The sequence below is a fragment of the Hipposideros armiger genome, unplaced genomic scaffold (assembly GCF_001890085.2).
Source record: "Hipposideros armiger isolate ML-2016 unplaced genomic scaffold, ASM189008v1 scaffold_548, whole genome shotgun sequence".
Lineage (NCBI taxonomy): Eukaryota > Metazoa > Chordata > Mammalia > Chiroptera > Hipposideridae > Hipposideros > Hipposideros armiger.
Window position 1 is genome coordinate 701,347 of NW_017731898.1, and position 5,491 is coordinate 706,837.

General features: G+C 42.3%; 1 long non-coding RNA gene and 1 other non-coding gene across 3 annotated transcripts in view; both read left to right on the forward strand.

Annotated features, from left to right (window-relative positions):
• The first annotated feature begins 6 nt into the window (after positions 1 to 6).
• LOC109396905 (uncharacterized) overlaps positions 7 to 5,491 on the forward strand; it is an 18,844-nt gene continuing 13,359 nt past the window's right edge. For both annotated transcript variants that reach the window (XR_002126940.1, XR_002126941.1), the window contains exons 1-2: positions 7 to 425; positions 4,659 to 4,729. This is a non-coding gene — a long non-coding RNA (uncharacterized LOC109396905). The remainder of the gene's footprint in view (positions 426 to 4,658; positions 4,730 to 5,491) is intronic.
• On the forward strand, positions 545 to 626 carry TRNAS-CGA (transfer RNA serine (anticodon CGA)). The gene has a single exon. It is a non-coding gene; the product is annotated as a tRNA-Ser (tRNA).

The window sequence follows — 5,491 nt, forward strand, 5'->3', positions numbered from 1 at the left end:
TCTTTTTTTTGCCTCTCAGCCCTGCAAGTGGCACCTCTATCCTGTCCTAGTGGGATGCCCGTCGCCTGAGGCGCCCCCAACTCCAAGTGGTCGTCACTTCGCACATTCCTAACCCCACGGACCTCCTAATCCCAAGGAACCCCAGGCCTCTTTCCCCAAGATGTTCCGTCCTTTCAACCGACTCCAGGAGTTCCCGGTTTAAACCCTGAGTTTCCCCCACCCCTAATGTCTTTTCCCAGCACTCTTTTCACTCCAAAACCCGAGGAGTCCCCTAGCCGCCACCCTCGGTGCCCAGCCCCTTCCCTCCAAGTGCTTCCTCTGCAGGTCTCGCCAATCACCTCCTAAATAGCTTTGCACTCCTTCAGACCCGGAATCTTCGCTGGGCGGGGGACCCTCTCTTTTTCTTTGAGTGGCGTAGAGGAGAGGTAAGAAGCGGGGGCAGGGGGCTCACAGGATGTGTGTGTGCATGGGTATGTGAATTGGCCACCGCTTTCCCGCAATGCCAACCCCTTCTGTAAGTGTGTGGCGGAGCGCGGTTTTGGAAGTCACGGTGGCCGAGTGGTTAAGGCGTTGGACTCGAAATCCAATGGGGTTTCCCCGCACAGGTTCGAATCCTGTTCGTGACGTTCGCTTTTTCTCCACCCTCCACTTCAAGGAAGTGTAAAGGGAATCCCTGGTTTTCGTACGTGCCTTTCGTGCACTTCCCTTTCTGTTTGGGAAACAGAAGCCGGAAGGTTTCCTTTGGATTTGGGGGAATGAGGGTGATCACGGAAGCTTAATTATGCACTACCTTAAGGGCTGCTAGGATACAAGGTAATTTCAGCATTCTATTTTTAGCAAAAATTGTTTCATGCCTTTGGGAGGGAATAGCAAAGGATTTGGTTGAAGAAGGTTTAAGTTTTGTTTGGGAATGTAAATGTCTGTTGTGCTGTAAGAGTCAAAACTGGAGTTTGCAGGAAAAGAGGGCACCTCTGGATTTCATGACCAGAAGTCACATCTTGTAGGTCTGATTATAAATGAAGACCCAGGAAACAGGGCATTCTCTCATTTGGATTTCCTCGAGGAGGTGGACCTCAGGTACAGGGCTAGGGAGAGGAACCTATTGAAACAAACACTGCAGATCGAGCTGGAGCTAGTGTGGGAAGATAACTATCACTTTTTATTGAGTGCTCATTAAGTGTCAGGTAGTTCTCCGTGTATTAACCAAGCTAGGGAATTAATCCCTTTTCTAACCGGTCACGCTGCTGTACTCACTTCCCCTGGTTTTTCCTATCCCACAGTTTGATTGTGAGGAATATTTAGGACACTTGTGGAGGATGTTCTTTTTGTATTTCTTGTACGGCAGCATCTTCTCCAAAAAGAATCCCCAAAGGACAGGGGGTTTAAGGGTAATTCATAGCGCTTTCTACACATTTATACTTTGGAGTTACCCGCCTTCATACCATTGCTCATGCTGTTCTTTCCAAGATCACCCTCACCACTGTCTCCTTCCCCCCCTTCACCCCACACTATGATCACTTTCCATCTGCACATCCTTTTACCCCTTCCCCTTGAATGCTCTTGATTACTCCAGCTCGAACCTATCAGGCTACCACCACCAACCACTACATTGCATGCAAGTCATCTCCTTTGACACGACTCTGCAAAAATTAAAAAAAAAACAGATTATATTCTACCTCTTAAATGTCTCAAATCTGTCCATTTTTCTCAGGAGTGAGTGCAGACTGGACCCACCACTTGCTGGAGCCTTTATTTGGAAAATAGGGGTCATCGTGAGGACTACAGAAGTTAGAATATGCAAAGCTGCACTAAAGCATGCACACTGTGGCCGGAGACCTTAAACCTTTCCATAGCTGCTTTTGGTGTTTCATGACCTGGTCTCTTTTCTCTCTCCACTCTTCCATATTCCCTACATTCCACTCATGGCATTCTTTTAGTTCCTAGTATAGTATTTGTTCATGCTGTTCTCTGCCTGCAATAATCTTTCTCATCTTCACCTTCTACTCAGTCGCCACTTAAATGTTGGTTCTCCTGGGGAGTCTTCTCTAACCACCTGTCACTCACCACATCCTACGCCCTAATCTTATCATGTGAAGTCTTTCTTCCTCTGTAGATATAAATTCTTGGCACATATAAGCGTCTCAATAAAAAAAAAAAGAATTTTGTTGAGTAAAAGGATGTTTTTACAGTAGTTATATGAAAATGTTTTAATCTTCACTCAGACTGGACTCTAAACTTCTTGGGAGTTAGGACTATGTATTTTATTTATATGCAGCTCCTGTACTAGGTCTTACATATAGATGTGATCAAATATGTACTATAATAGAATCTAATTAGCTCAGTGCTCAGCTTTCTACCATCCTATTTTGCACATGCTCTCAGATTTAAATACCTGGAGAGCCAAGACCAACAGGACCAGCAGAGGGCAACCGACAACTATGTTGTGAAGGGAAGAAGGCTCCAAGGTTTACAAAATGGAGGATCTGAACTGAGAAGGAGAAACAGAGGTTGTTTGGTATTTGGGAGATCCTACCTTTTGCTCTCAAATGCTTCCCTTGTAGTTTTAGAGGACAAGAGGCCCAGGCTTTGAACTTTCATGAACCGTAGATAATTTCACATTTTTACCATGCCCACAGCCCACCCCAATTCACCAATTCTTTCATCCTTCACCTTCTATCCCAACAAATCCCAAATCCTATCTCTTTCTTTGTGTTGCATGATCAGGCCCACGTCTCTCTCACCATTCTTACATATTTATTACATTCTACACTGGTATTCTTTAATTTCTGATTCAGTATTTGGCCTTGTTCATCTATCTGCCCTTAAATAACCTTTTCCATCTAAGCTTGCAATCTCACTCATTTCAGCCTCCTAGGGAACCTTCTGTAAATAAACCTTCCATAACACATTCAAATTCCACTCCACTGAATCAATCCTTATTTCAGAACAAATAAAACTACACTTTCACTTGACACTTCCAAACCTTGCTTTCTACTTCCTTTTTTGAATAAAATGTATACCCTCTGCCTCCAGAGCTCCATACTATCTTAATACCCCATGGTAGAAACCTTTACTGTTTGAAACCATTGATTTCTTAATGGATTTCAGAGACACTGTTTTTCTCTTAGAACACCTTCTCCATCTCATTTTTCTCCCTCCTGTGGAATTCTACTAAAACTTAATTCTTTTCCCTCTTCCCAAGAAAAAAATCCCACGCCACCGTTCAAGACATGGCCTCCCAGCCAAACCATACATAGTCCTCTATCTCCAACTGTCTATATGTCTGCATAGCTGACCTAATGTCATCTAAAACACAAATAAAACTTCTCTTCCTTTTCCAGAATCACATTCTCAATCTTTTCCATTTATGCTACTACCATTCTTAATTCCATCTAGTTTCGAACCTTAAGAAATATCTGACATTTTTTTTCTCCAGTAACCTTGCAAGTGCCCCACTTTTGCCACACTTAAACCTCTTAAAACACTGCTTTCCTCATATTATTCCCAGGTCCAGGAACTTCAGCGCCCCATCTGATTAAATACATGCTCCTATTATCAATACACTTTGCCTAAATCACCCATTTTTTTAATCCTTAATTCCTCCCAGTAAGATACCCCAATCTAATCAGGCTGTGCGTTTCCATGTGATAGCCTAATTCCTTCTCTCGTGAAGCTTCTGTCTATCTCATAACCAACAACTAGCTAACGCCACCCTATACTGATCAAAGCTACAAGTTCTCAGATCTTAATCAGAATTGCTTTTATGTAACTAAAAAGCTGATGTGGGGGAATCTAACACACAAGAACTTAATATAAGCCCCTTCCAAGTTGTTGACTTGTTCCGAATGTTAAGAGGCTTGGATCTCTGCAGTTTATCCAGTAAAGCAAATCATTAGAGGACTTAAGCTAAAATGATCTCAACTGACACTTGTTTCAGGAATGCTGTCATTGTACAAAACGTTTCTGGAACTCCTTCACAGCTAGTTTATGAGCCACATTTAAATGATTCATTACTTCAAAATTACTTATTAAAAATGCTGATGCATTAACCAACTTGATCATTTATCTATTTTCCAGATTTTGTTCTAGTTACTCCTGGAATTCCCCCAGGTCTCATTCTTTGGTTTCTTCATGTTCTTTCCTTTAATGTTTATATTAATTCCTAGAATTTCTTCATTAACTCTGGGCAGGTAACTCCTAAATCCACATCTTTAACCCTAACTTCTTGCTCTTAAGCTCCAGACCTACATTTCCAATTACTGGCTAAACAGCTCTATATGGAAGTACTGTACTTCCAATCCAATGTTCCCCAAATGAGTTCATTACTTCATCCCTGAAACCTGCTCGTCCTCTCCTCCCTATTTAGGTTAATAACACGGTCTTCTCATTCACACGGACTAGAAACCTGTCTTTATCTGTGACTCATCTTTGGTTACATGCCCCTTGTTAAGTGTAGTGGTTAGGAGCTCAGGCTCTGGAATGACTTTCTGGGTTCAAATTCCAGTTCTAATTGCTGTAAGAATTTTGTCCTTTGTTTCCCCACATAGAAAATGGAGATGATAATAGTGCCTTTCTATAAAGTTGGGATGATTATTGCTTACAATACTGTCTGACTCACAGTAAATGCTTAATTTAGCTGTTCTCCCCATTCCTCACAGCCAATATCTGATTCTGTTCAGAACTCAGCTCCAGTGATACCTGAGAAGCCTTCCCTCCTGTGTCCTACCAGGTAGGTGGTTGACACCTTTCCTCCTCATTGTCCCATTGTACTTATTCCTTGCCTATTAGTAACATACTGTTCTGTAGTCCCCATTATTTGTTCAAGTGCATCTACTAAGCTTCAAATTCCTTTGAAGACTTGTTTCTCAATTATTTGTATATCTCAAATACCTATTCCAATTCTTGGCACTGGCAAGGTAAGCTATAAATGTTGGCTGAGTGGATCTATTCAGTTATGAAGGCCTGTCCGTTTTTCTCCCTGGATGTCTTGTTCTCTTTCCTGCTCTGTTTTCAAGCTCTAATAGTCTCTTGCATGAATTACTGCAAAGCTTAGTAATGTCACCAATTTTCAGTCTTCCCACTGTCACTAGAATTATGAGTTGGAAGTCACTCCTCTTCTCAAAAACGTACCTATAAAATTAAAGTCCAAATTCCCTACCATGTATTCAGGACCTTCTAAGAACTGGCCCCAAATTATTTCTAGCCTTATCTTCCATTACCTTCTTCAAAAAACTCTATGCTCCAGATCACACTAGTCTTTTTGTGAATATATCCTTCATCTCCACTTGGTTTTTTTTGTTTGTTTTTTAAAGATTTTTATTGGGGAATTGGGGGGATGGGAACAGTGCTGGGGAATTGGGGAGAGGGGAACAGACAAGTTGCTGTCGTCTTGTTCCCCAGTCTAGTTGTGGAGGATGCCGCTTCACTGGCCCAAGTTGGGACCATCATTGCACTCTTCCCGGGCGGGGCAGATGAGTCGCCGGCTTCTGGA